The sequence below is a fragment of the Cavia porcellus genome, unplaced genomic scaffold, assembly GCF_034190915.1.
Source record: "Cavia porcellus strain 051 isolate PalLab524CR breed Dunkin Hartley unplaced genomic scaffold, mCavPor4.1 scaffold_14, whole genome shotgun sequence".
NCBI lineage: Eukaryota > Metazoa > Chordata > Mammalia > Rodentia > Caviidae > Cavia > Cavia porcellus.
This window is the reverse complement of record NW_026947497.1, coordinates 76,778,107-76,791,785: the sequence shown is the minus strand read 5'-3', so window position 1 is coordinate 76,791,785 and position 13,679 is coordinate 76,778,107. Positions and strand designations below refer to the sequence as shown.

Genomic DNA, 13,679 nt, shown 5'->3' with positions numbered 1-13,679 from the left:
TTACAAGCATGTACCATCACCCCCAGCTCAGTCATTTTTTACTCAGGCACACCAGAAAAGGGGAGGGGGGAGCCTGGCAAACTTAATTACTATCATTTCTATTTTTCCTTCAGACTTGAAATTTTTCAAAAATTAAAATGGGGGTAGTTAGCATGTCATCTCTGCTAAGTAACCAAATTTAATAGTCAAAGAAAAAGGACAAATACAAAAAGGTAACAGACTACTATCTGGGGAAAAAACCAAAACCAAAACCAAAGCAGAATGAATCAAGACTAGTCATGCTAGGGCTGGGGATTTAGCTCAGCAGCATAAGCGCCTGCCTTATAAGCAGGCAGTTGTGAGTTCGATCCCTGGTACCGATAAAAACAAAAAAGACCAAAAAAAAAAAAAAAGACTAGTCATGCTACAGAGACCACAAAGGGTCCCTAGTAGACAAGACAGAAGCCTTAATCCTACTGAGTAACTGGCTGCTACAAACATTTGATCTGACACAAAAAGAACCAGAAATCCCAAGGGATATGCTATTATGCAGAACAAGAGATCAATTATCTGAAAGGCTTAATAATTTATACAAGACTAAAACTGATATCCTAAAAATTAAGTGCAGTGGATTACTGGGTTATGGAAACTAGATTATCTCTGGAAATTTAATAAATTAATCTTAGCCTTTTTCATTATATTCTTTTTCATTACAGACTTCTACAATCAACTTCTACAACCATGTTTACTTCAAGCCTTAACTGAAACCTGAATTTTCTGATTAATTTGGCTCAAGTGCATCTAACTGCTTAAATGTTATGCTGGGATTTATAAAATGGACATTTATTGTATATGATCTACTTTAAGGTTTTTCCTATACATAGGTACACTTGTACATTTGGACACTCAGCACAAAGCACTGACTGTAAAACAAAGAACATTGTATCAATTGCAAAAAAACTTAAATCTAAGCCTTAACCCAGATGCAGTGAACTGGGTGTGGTGACCCCAGCCTTTGGGAGGCAGGAGGATCCATTGCGTGGAGTTCAAGTACAGCCTGGGCTACACAACAAGCTAAGGCCAGCACTCAGGAGGCTGAGACATGAGTACTGCCAAGAATCTGAGACCAGCCTGGACTAAAATAATGAGTTCAAAGCCAACCTCAACTTCATAGCAAGACTCTGTCTCAAAACAAAACAAAACACAAGGCATAATGGCACAGGCCTATAAGGCCAGCACATAGGAGGCTTGTCACGAATTTGAACCTCGCTGGGCTACACAATGAAACCATGTCTTAAAAAAAGGAAAAAACCCACACAAAGACATATTCGGGCTGGGGATTTAGCTCAGCGGCATAAGCACCTGCCTTATAAGCAGGCAGTTGTGAGTTCGATCCCTGGTACCAATAAAAACGAAAAAGACCAAAAAAAAAAAAAAAAAAAGACATACGCAATAGATCATATTCTCAGAAACACAATCTCTTCTCCCTTCTGGCACAAAAAGTTTATCACCACCATACCACTACACTGTTCACACCCAATCAGTAGAACCAGTATGAAAAGGTCCCACCCTGAGCCTATTTTAAATAGCCTTTTCAGCAGGGGGAGGGAAGAACAGTTTACAAATTTAATACTTGCCTGTATCAGACAGCAGGTTTTCTAGTTTTAAATTAAGTTTATTTATATTGCAGTACTGGAAATAGAACCCAAGACCTCATCCATGCAAAGCAAGTCCTTATATAACTGAGTTATACCCCTAACAAGTTCATTTTAAAACTGAAGTGAGTTCGTGAGTTCGATCCCTGGTACTGATAAAAAGGAAAAAGACCAAAAAAAGTCACATTTTTTATTTAAAAAAAAAAAAAAAAGTCACACTGGCAGGGCATAGTGGCACACACCTGTTATCCCAGCACTTGAGAGGCTGAGGCAGGAGGATCATGGTGAGGTGGAACCAGCTTGGGTTACATTAAGTGAGTTCAAGGTTAGCCTGCACTATACAGTGAGATCCTGTCTCAAAAAAATCCATACATAAATAAACAAATGCCACACTGTTCTCATTTGGCTTATTTTAAGATGACACTATCAATGCTGATAGTCTAGCAGAGAGGTAAACCAAGTATCACTTTGATTTTCTCATACTAGTTATGCGTATGCTTGATGTACCAATGATGTACTAAAACTCTAGTCAGTTCTCACATTAATGAGAAATTAAGATAAGCAAAACACAGTCTTGTGTGTTCTGAACCTGAAGTAGGACCTGAAAAGTCTTTAACTGACTGTGAGGTGGAAGGTAAGCAGACAAAGACACTAGACAGCACCAAACTTCTTTAAATGCAATCATCTTGCAGCAGGTGTAGCTCACTGGTGAGCCCTCTTATCCTAGGAGTTCCTGACTTCAGTCTCCAGTGCTGCAGAACAAATTCAATCAACTAATTTCTGCTTCCTTGAAACACAGCATTAAATTCTGCTTAATTTTTTAAGACAATAATTATCTTGACATCTTACACTACTTTAAAATGCCCCCTTGGCTGGTCCGAGTGCAGTGGTGTTTACAACTAATTGATCACAACCAGTGACAGATTTCTTTGTTCCTTCTCCATTCCCACTGCTTCACTTGACTATAAAAAAAAATAATAAATTTTAAAGATGCCCCCAAAACCAGGGATCTGTAAACACCACAGAGCTGGAGGGTGGCACCAAGGTCAGACACAGTTGCACCCCCAAAGTGGCCACTCCTTATGAACAAAGGGTAAGAACCTGTTCGCACGGACAGGCCCACTTAAATTTAGCCAACAGGCCACTCTTTCAAGCACTTGGAACTCACATAAGTTCCTCTAGCTGTTTGAGGGTCTGTTCTAAAGACCTTCCCTCCTTAACAAGCTCACTTAGAACTGATGGATTTGGATTTGACAAAACAGCACTAGGCGCTTTCTTAGCTTTAAGGGGCTAAATCCAAGGACAGTGGAGGAAATCAAAGAAAACAAGCAGAATCCTTATTTCCTTTCAGTTTTCTGAAGAGACTGCCCAACCTGCAGGTCAGAACCACTCAGCCACTGCCATCTACTTGTGTTGTGCCCATATGGAGAGTAGGCACCAAACCAGAAGAGTTCCACAAGGCCACAGAGGGTCATTTTTAATTAGCTTTCACTATTGCTCTACTATAACCACACACATTATGACAAGCAAATAACCACCTCGCCTCAATGCGGTTAGCCAAACTGACCTCTACCCAACAATCAACACAGGCTAGGTTCACAGCCAACCATTACTTGACATGACGAGAGCCCATCAAAGAAAAATGGATGCTACCAGGCATGATGGTACATTCCTGTTGGGAGACTGAGGCAGGTGGATTGTTTTGAGACCAGACTGAGCTTCAAAGCTAGCCCAAGGCCAGCCTGAACTGCATAGTGAGACCCTGTCTTAAAAAGATAAAAGAAAAATAGATGCTATGCTACACATACAGGGTTAATTTAAAAATATGGTATGGTTTGCACACATGACATATGCCAAAAAATATGGTAAGTGCTTAAATTTTAAAAATTACCAAAAGAATTTAACTATGTTAAAGGGTACCTTAATGTTAATCTTTCTCAAAATACTCCCCTCCCTTTGAAGGCCTCCTCTGTCTTTTACCATTTTCTGAGGCACTTCTGCCTTTCCTAGAGTATATTTTACAAGGTTTGATAAAAATAAAGTGAATGTTGCTGCCAAGTGCCAATCAAAATACAGCTCATAAAAACACCACAGCATGTCTTCATGCACCTTATTCACAGGAACTGCCACCCTGTGACTTCTGGCTCTTCCTCAAAGTCAAAAAAGTTAACTTTTTAAATTTGTTCAGGTCATTAAAGCAATCATAACAGTGTAAGGTAAGACACTCATGAGAGGACTTCCAGAACTCAAAGCAGCAAGAATGACGGAATAAGTGTGTCAGAAGTGAGTGGGAATATTTTGAGGCTGATCAGGGAAAATGTCAATATTGTTTTAGGGTTTTTCTGGTTTTTGAGACAGGGTCCGGTTCCTTAGTCAAGGCTGGCCTCCAACTAACTGCCATCCTCCTCAGTCTGCCAGTGCTGGAACTGCAAGCATATGCCACTCACTACACCTAGCTTTTAACGGTTTCTTTGAAACAGGGTCCCCTAAGCTAGCCCCAAACTGTAGTGATCCTGCTGACATTACAGGGATGGACCAATGTCTTTTACTGAAGCAAGCTTTTTGGGGGGAAAAAAACCTAGCCAGGCATGGTGGTGCACATCTGTAATCCCAGCACAAGGGAAGCTGAGGCAAGAAGATTGCCTCAAATTCTAGATCAGTCTGAACTATACAGTGAGATCCTGTCTCAAGAAAAATTTAACATTCACTACATTGTGATCTCACTGATAAGCCTTTGAAAAACATTTGATGTTTTGGTAAAACAGGAAAAACAAAGTTACAAAAACTCCAGCAAGCCCACAAGTATTTAGGAAGCCTGAACTTAATTTTTACAGAAAGTAACTTCTAGAAATTTGCTTAAATGTCTTTGTCAATGAGGTCAAATTTTCCACACAAACACTACTGAATTAGCATCTTTTTTTTTGGTACCGGGAATGGAACTCACAACCTAGTACTTGCCAGACAGGCACTTAAGAAATTGAGCTGTCTCTCTGGCCCCAGCATCCAGTATTTCTAACTAATATGTAAGCCTAGAATAAAGGTATCAGGTAGCCAAATACTTCTGTAACAGGACAACTATTTCCTACTTTAATCCTCCTACAAGAAGAGAGAGAGAGAGAAAGAAAAAGGGGTGCAGACACCTTCCTGTCCTTTGGTAAGTGATGTATCCCAACGTCACCACAAACAGTGATCAGGGCCAAAGTGTGAACTGAGAATTGTCACCAAATATTTTCTTATCTAGTCTCTCCACTACCACTTTAGGGCGCTGTCCAACAGAAACCGTGAACCCAAGGGCTTCTACAACCCTCTGATCGTCCTGCTGGTTCCCAATCGGCCTTTACAACCTTGTTTCCCAAGTCGCCCATCTTGTGGGGATGACTGCTAGAAATAATTCTTAAGGCGAACACCTGCGGCGCTCGCGCTGATTCTGCACTGGAAAAAATGAGAATCCATCCATTCAGCAATCCATCCACAAGGCCAAGGGACAGGGCCCACAAGAAAAGATCAGATGGCACCGACGTTCCAACGTGCGCTCTTAGTTGCCATCTAACTGCCCGCGACACGCTGCCGGTCACCGAACCGGTGGCAGTTTTGTTCCCATCAGCAGTGAGACATGAATCCCTATGCGGCGCGGAGGCGAATGGTTCTGAGGCCAAGGTCACCTGAGATCCCCGGACACCGCAGCCCGGGGCGACTTCCTGGGCAGCACGTGCTCGTGGCCAGGCGACCGGCGCTTCAGCAGCGTGGCCGCCCCGCGCTCCGGGACCCGGGCTGCGAGGGAGGAAGAAGGTCGCGAGGGAGCCGAGGCGGAATGCAGGGGCGCAGGGCGACAGCAGGGACACTTCACCTTGCCCCTGGCCGTAAGGCGGCAATCACTCGCCGCTCGGCACCGGAGCGGGCGCGGAAATCAGCAAAGGCGGGGACTCCCGTGTCCCACAGCCGTCCCACCCCGCCGCCGCTAGCCCCCAGGCCCGGCTGTCGCCCGCCTGCCCCGCTGGGCCCTCAACAGCTGGACAGCACCACGGCGGACCGGCTCGGGAACCGCTCGGACCCGCCCGGCAGGCTGGGGAGAGAGAACACGAAGTGCGGCAGGGTCTTCTCAGAAGCGCATCACTCACACAGGCTGCTCCAGCGTTGCCCAGCGAACTCCGCGCTCCCTATGCCCTCTGAGGCCAGGATGTCCACCCCCAACGTGCTTATAGCCAGGCTCCGCCCCCTGACCACCCGGGGTTTGATGTCATTTCCGGCCTCACGTACCATCTAAGGAGGTGGGCTAAGGAAAACGCCTGGAGCGAGTTGCGCGCGCACCCGGTAGGGGGCGGGGCGGGGCCTCGTGGAAAAGGCGCCAAAACGGCAGGTGCACTGGTAAACCACGCGATTGGCTGAGCAGCCTCGGCCCCTCCCCCGCAGTGCAACTGGACTCAGCCTCGGTAGCCCCGAGCTTGGGGCTTCACCTTGACCGACCTCCGAGGCGTGCCGTGCAAGGTCAAACGTGTTAGCTGGGGCTCCCAAAACGTTGGATAATTGTGGTGAATAATTCCTTCTAAAATGCCTGGCCCGGGTGAAACATTAAATAGCCACGAAAGTCGTATTGTGAATATATGTTTTGCAACCTCAGAAATACTTAAGCAAGAATGAAAAAGAATTAAAAACCAGACGGGCTTGGTGGCTTGTGTCTGTCATCCTAGCACTTGGGAGACTGAGGTAGGATTGTTGTGGGTTCCAGGCCAGCCTGGGCTACATAGTGAGTTCAAGGCAAACCTACTCAGCGAGACTATGTCTCCAAAAATAATAATTAATTAATGAGAAGCAAAATGCAAATCTATATTTAGAATGTATGCAGGCAAGGCACACCTGAATTACCTAGCCGAACCCTGTCCCGGAAAACCAACACCCAAACCAAAACAAAAAAAGGTGTATGCAAGCAACACTTAAAGTGCTTTGGGTAATGGTTAATGCGTGAGAATAGAAGAGAAAGTAGAAACAAATGGTCTGTTGGGTGATAGGATTATAGATTAACTTTCAAGTTTTGGTTACTATTGTTAGTACAGGATTGTGGCAATGCATAGCAAATAACATGCCTGTAATCCAAGACCTGAGGGAGGCAGTGGATGGAGGATCAAAAATTCAAATTCAGGGGCTGGGGGTTTAGCTCAGCAGCATAAGCGCCTGCCTTGAAAGCAGGCAGTCGTGAGTTCGATCCCCGGTACCGATAAAAAGGAAAAAGACAAAAAAAAAAAAAAAAATTTCAAATTCAGCCCTGTCTCCAAATTAAATAAATAGGTGCCACATGCCTTTAACCCAGCACTCAGGAGACTAAGGCAGGAGGATCGCTGAGTTTGAAGCCTGGGCTACATAGTTCAAAGCTAGTCTGGGCTATATAGCCAGACCCTGTCTCCAAAAAACAAAGAAAAAGAGAAAGAAAAAGAAAGAAAGGAAGAAGCCTGGACTACATAGCAAGACAAAAACAGAAAAAATAAGGCTGTGAGAAGACCCTACTTCCAAGGTTTTCTTTCTAATAAATATTTTATTCTTATTACTTTTTTATGAAAAAATAGAATTCCACAACAAAATAATAAGAGAAAAACAATACTTCTAAAACTCCTTGGAGCTGGGTATCATGGCATATGCCTGTAATCCCAGCACTCAGGGAGCTGAGGCAGGAGGATCATTGTGAGCTCCAGATGAGCCTGCAATACAAAGTGAGCTCAAGGCCAGCCTGAACTACATAGAGAGACCCTGTCTCAAAAAAAAAAAAAAAAAGCAAATAAATGAAACTCCTTGGAAGTTTCAGACCCTCCTCCCCATTAGTAATTTACAGACCACTGACAGAGGTGAATTTAGAGCTACAGATTGAGAGAAATGAGACCAGAAAAGGATTGCTAATAAAGCGCTCTGCTGGGAGGGAACAGTGCTTTAAAATGCAAGCCTATTTCCAAGGCCCCAGGCTCCAGTTTTCTCCTGGTTGCACAGGAAAATCCAGTTGGTGCTTGGAATCTGCCCCCTGCCCTTCCCTCTGCACCCGCATCTGATGTAAAACCTCTCTGACGAACACATGCTTTACAAGCTTAGCAGCCAGGGCGGGCTGCAGCTTCTAGAGGACAGACACAGAGCCTTGTGATACAGAGGGGTCACCTTGGATTCCAACAAAGGCCTGGGTCCCTTCGAAAATGAAACCAACGAGACAGACCAGTATTTTCCTGTGAAAGCCTTACGCCCTCATGGGGGAAATGGTAAGAAAATGAACAGAGGTCAGGACCATTTATAGGAAATTCCAAATAAAAATTTTATAGCCACTAAAGTGAACAATAAAGGTGCTCACGAGACTATCAATTACTGTTCCTTTTGTGATGTTATTAGTGGTAACAGGCCATATTGTCCGTGCGAGCACAGCAAGAATCTCCCTCCTCTGTGATTTTCAGTCAATGAACATAAATTTGTTGTGGAACCTAATGTCCCGAGAGATTGTTTTTCTTTACCTTCTGCTTCACAGTCATTCAGATATTTGATTTTTGGTTTTTTTGTTTGTTTGTTTGTTTGTTTGTTTTGGTGGGTTTTTTTTGGTCTTTTTCTTTTTCGTTTTTATCGGTACTGGGGATTGAACTCATGACTGCCTGCTTGCAAGGCAGGTGCTTATGCTGCTGAGCTAAATCCCCAGCCCCCAGATATTTGATTTTTATCTGAGTCACTTTTTTTGTATAATATTGTCTGCCACTCCTGAGAACCTAGTAACTTGAATCCCTGCAGTGAAATATGGTTTGAGTCTTTTTTATTCTTTTTAAGACAGAGTCTTCCCCATGTGGTCTCATAGGCCTTGAACTAAAGGAGATACTCCTGCCTCAGCCACTTGAGTGCTGGGGTTACAGGCATGCACTGCCATGCTCAGTTTGATACGAATATTTTTCAATGGTCAACCTTCCACAAACTGTTATAAAAGATTTGCCTTACACTGGAACTAAGATTTCTGCAGTTTTCCGAAAAACACCCAAAAATGAAATCCCTTATACTAGACTTTTCCCAAAATTCACCAAGGTTGGCAAAGCATGTACAGAGTGCTGAAGAAATGTGACACCACGAGTTACGGGAACAGTAGAGGTGCTGGATAAAATGGGGAGCCACACCTCCCGGCTTTCCTTCCTGTGGGTTTCAGAGAGCCAAGGCTGAGGAAGCTCCTGAGAGCTGCGGGTCGGTCAGCACCGGTCGGGGAAGACCCACGGAAGGAGTGGGGGTTGGGGCCAGGCAGGATGGCGCCGTGGAGATGTCCCGAGGTCAGCCTGGGATCAGGGTTCCTGGAGAGGGAAGATATCTCTGCAGAAACAGCTCTACTCACTGAAGCCTCTGGTATGGGGATGAGTCTGGAGTGTGCATGGTAAAATCTGACTCTCAGGCATGATGTGCACAGCTGTGACCGCAGCACTCAGGAAGCTGAGGCAGGAGCATCTCCAAGGGTTGGAGGACAGCTTGGACTATATAGTAAAACCTTGCCTCAAGAAAATACAACAAAACACAAAGTTCTGGTGTGTTATGGCACAGTATGATGAACGGAGAACAGTGATCTGCTATATATATATATATATTTTTTTTTTTTTGTCTTTTTCGTTTTTATTGGTACCAGGGATCGAACTCACAACTGCCTGCTTGCAAGGCAGGCGCTTATGCCGCTGAGCTAAATCCCCAGCCCCTCTATATATTTTTAAAAGATAGAAGAAAAGCCTTTCAACCTCTTGAATATTTGCACCATAAGAACATGATAAATATTTGAGAAGATGGGAATGTTTAGGCTGATTTATGCATTACACAAGCTATGCATGTATCAAAACATCACACAGTGCCCCATGATACATACAAGTTTTATTTTTATATAGTGCTTAAAATAAGGTAGTTTCTTTGGTTTTTTTTTTTTCTCTGTTTTGAGACAGGATCTTGCTATGTAGTCCAGGCTGGCCTTGAGTTCAAGTTGATTCTCCTGTCTCGATTTGCTAAGTGCTGAGATCACATTTAAATTTTCTTTTTTTAACATTTGTTTTTTTTTTTTTTTTTTTTTTTTTTTTTTTTTTTTTTTGACACAGGGTTTCACTGTGCAGTTCAGAGCTGACCTTGAACTCTTTAAGCCCATGCTGGGCTCAAACTCACAGTAGTCCTCTTGCCTCAGTCTCCCGAGTGCTGGGATTACAGGCATATGTCTGGTTACACTTAAATTTGAAGCCAAGTCTGGTGGTAATGACTATAATTTCAGCTACCGCAGAGCAGGAGAATGTCTTGCACTCAGGAGTTTAAGGTTAGCCTAGCCACATAATGAGAAAGTGCATTTTTTTTTTTTTGAACTTTTTTTTTTCTTTTTTCCGGTACCGGGGATCGAACTCATGACCGCCTGCTTGCAAGGCAGGTGCTTATGCCACTGAGCTAAATCCCCAGCCCCCGAAAGTGCATTTTTTAAAAAAGTGTAAATAAAGGTAAGCCCTGTGCACCAGCAGAGGCTCTGCCAAGCAGGGAGAGCCAGCAGGGAAGCCGCCTCGGCCACCACCACCCTGCCCCTAACCCCACGTGTAAGCAGCTCGGCACTGACATGATCATAACTCAAAGAGGGGAAGCAGCCTGACGTTTGTGGTGTTTGATTGACTTTGCAAGACTGCGGCCAGTAGTCTGGGCAGCTATTTAGAGGGTAACAATATATAATAAGTAATGGTTTTATCACTGTTTTGTTTTGTGCATTTTACTGTTCTGTTTTATCCTTTTTTTGAGGGGAGGTACAGGGATTGAACTCAAGGCCTCTTGCTTACTAGGCAAGTGCTTGAGCTGCTAATAATAACTGGCACTTATCCTCTTTAAAATAAAATTTAAAAATTTAATTGTAAAGAAAATCAAGGATGCAATTTTTTTGTTTTCTGAGACAGGCTCTAGTCACATGGCCCCGGAGGGCCTCAAACTCACAGCGATCCTCCTGCCCCAGCCTCCGGAGTGCTAGGTGCTACAGGTGTGCACCGCCACGCTCATTTTGGATTTTTCCAGTCTTTCATAGTCCTTTCCATTGATGTCCCAGTGGGCCCTGGGACCGTGGTGGCCTTCTTTGATAACACCCACACCTTCTTATTGAACAGAATAAATGATTTACTCAGAGTTAAACTTCAACTCTCAAGGTTTCTCCCTGCTCCTTTGCCCACAATTTCAACTTTCTACCACCCTACACGTCAGTAAACATTGACAGAGCTTTTATGATTTGGGAAACACGGATAAATGTAATCTGCACTAACGCTTCCAAGTAGTGACACACACTTTGACCAGGGTGGCAGAATGCTGCTTATCACACAGAAGTCTTCACAGCCGCTTGCACCCAGCTTCAGGCCTGGGTGAGCTCCTAGGTGACAGGCAGAGCCCAGCACCTTTCCCTTGGAACCCTAACCCTAACGCAGTCCCTTTATAGCCAGGGTCATAAATCTCAAATGTGGAATGACTAGTGGATTGTCAACCCATAGATTTGGGGTTGGTATAATTTTCCTTTTTTTTTTTTTTTTTTTTTCAGTGTAGCCCAGGCTGGCCTCAAACTCATAGCAATCTTCCTGCCTCAGCCTCTCAAGTGCTAGGATTACTAAAGCCATGTGCCCTGTCTCCAGTTATTTTCTCTTTGTTTCTTTCTAGCTTGCTTTCTCTCCTCCTCCTTCTCCTCCTTCTCCTCCTTCTCCTCCTTCTCCTCCTTCTCCTTCTCCTTCTCCTTCTCCTTCTCCTTCTCCTTTTCTTAAACACTTATTTGGAAATCTCCAGTTTCCTGTCTTTATGCTGCTGACTAGATAATTTTCTGTTTCTCCAGCACTGACAGAAAGCTCACAGAGGAAGAAGGAAGCGTGCCACAAGCCAGATGCAGGCTGTTTTGGAAGGAAGGAAGGAAGGAAGGAAGGAAGCGGAGAGGAGAAGTCCAGGGATTAAGAGGATAATTTGAGAAAATCCAATACCTGGGGATCAATTTATTTTTGGGGATCCATATTTAACATCATTTCAAAATTTAGGTTCCTGTTCCCATTGTGGGGAAACCCCAGATAAATCTGTAAATCAGACATCTAGTCTTACTCCGATGCTCCTGAAGCTCGGGTACACACTCGACAGATTTGCCGCGTTTGTTCCTGTTGTCCCAGCGAGGTAGCCCGTTTCCTTAGCTCTCAGAGCATCCCTGTCTTGGGTAAGGAAAACCACTGAATTCAAATTAAGAGTTATATTAACTTTGCTTCCAAAACCTCAAGCGTCCGTTGGGCTCTCTTTATTTTCCTCTTCCTCCTTTTCACATCTAGGCTTGCAGCTCTGGCTCAAGGCTGAGTTTCCCTTCCTGTATGGCTGAAATCTGGTGTCCTAATACTTGCAATGGAGCATGTGCCCCACAACCAAGGACTGCCTAGATTGAGGACTTTTTCTAAAGAAGACTTAAGCCAGATGTGGTAATGCAGATCTGTATCTCCAACAGGAAGGCTGAGGGAGGAGGATCTTCATGAGTTTGAGGCCAGCCTGGGTTACACAGTGAGTTCAAGGCCAGCCTGCACTGCATACAGACCCTGTCTGAAAACACTAAAGAAAGAAAGAAAGGAGAAGAAAGAGAGAGAGGAAAAGGCTTAAAAGAGACCTTTGAGAAGAACATTGGCACTGTTGATGAAAATGGGGAAAGTATTTTCTTTAAAACATTTGCAGACAGAGGATTAATTCTGAATCTGAAGTCAGCAAATCCACTCTGCAGGAAAAACACCAAATCGTCAGAAATATTTTGGTTTCTTTGGCTTAATATGCATAGTAGACAAACTTTCCCTCGGTTTGGAAAATAATCCTGCCAGAGCTTCTCTCTTCTCCTTGGCAGTGTGGGCTGGGAGCAGTTCTGCATCCGGGCCCATCTGGCTTCCCTATTTCACCCCCACCCCATGTCTCCCAGGTGCGGGTGGAGTCAGACCCAAGGCTGGTGTCAGAGCCCTTTGTCGTTAACTGGGCCTATAGCTGGTCCAGGTGCTGGGCTGGGCGCTTATATTTGTGTCAGCTCCTTTGGTTCCAGTAGTTGTATAAGGCAGGCGTCCTACCCATCTTGCTGATGAAAAAGTAGACATACAAACTCAGGAGGCTGAGGCAAGACTGTTGTGAGTTTGAGGCCAGCCTGGGCTAGATAGTGAGCTCAAGACCAGGTGGAACTACATAAGGAGACCATATCTCAAAAAATCAAACAAAAAGAAGTGAGGGCTGGGGATACAGCTCAGTGGCACAGTGCCTGCCTGGCAATCGTGAGGTCCTGAGTTCAATTCCTGGTACCAAAAAAAAGTGCAAGTGCAAAGAATACAAAATAGTTGACTGGAAGCGGCACAGCTTTTAAATGCAGTGCCTAAGTTCAGGTGTCGGAGTCCTGTCCCAAAACCCTTTCCACTCATTCTCAGGTATTAAAAAGCTTCTCCAGAAGGCAATGTTTGAGCTCGTGTCCTACTGGGTCCAGCCCGGACCTCATAACCATAACCTCTTACAAAAATGAGAGTCCAGGTTCACAGTGGAATTGGATGCCAGGGGGCACAAAATAAATGAAACGATGAGGTCACAGGGGACAGTGAGCCTGGGGTTGCTGTGTCCCCGAATGCATCCCAGAAGTGGCTTCAGCAATAGTGAGATTTGGAATGGGCTTCTGCAATGAGCTAAGCGTCCACCTCTCCTAGCTAGGGGAGCGGAAGCATGGTGCTGCAGTGCAGGCTGGGAGGGGCCCTGCTTCCACAGCCAGACCGGCAGGGACAGTCAGAACTTCAGCTTCTGTAATGAGCTCAAGGCCAGAGCTCAGAGTCGGCAGTCGCAGCAGAGGGCTCCATAGGGCTGAGAATCGGGGGGCCAGGAGCAGACCCTGGTGAGCCCTGAGCCTGCTCAGCTTCAGGGTAGCCCTCCCTGCCTGTGGTCAAGATGGAAGATCCAGCACTCAGGAGGCTGAGGCAGGAGGACAGAAAGCTCAAGGCCAACCTGGGCAGCCTAGTGAGACCCTGTCTGATTCTAGTAAGTCCCTAGGTCTGAGGTCCAGTCCTGCAAAAACAAATGAGTAAAAATGAA

The 13,679-nt window shown here is 44.8% G+C and overlaps 1 protein-coding gene across 2 annotated transcripts in view; it reads right to left on the bottom strand.

Annotated features, from left to right (window-relative positions):
- Positions 1–5,816, bottom strand: part of Tfrc (transferrin receptor) — a 33,468-nt gene extending 27,652 nt beyond the window's left edge. The window contains exon 1 of one of the 2 annotated variants that reach the window (NM_001251822.1): positions 5,753–5,816. The gene's annotated coding sequence lies outside the window, so the exon portion shown is untranslated. Of the gene's footprint in view, positions 1–5,296; positions 5,431–5,752 lie in introns of those variants that run through there. The other variant, XM_005006765.4, reaches the window with a different exon arrangement.
- Positions 5,817–13,679: the final 7,863 nt, after the last annotated feature.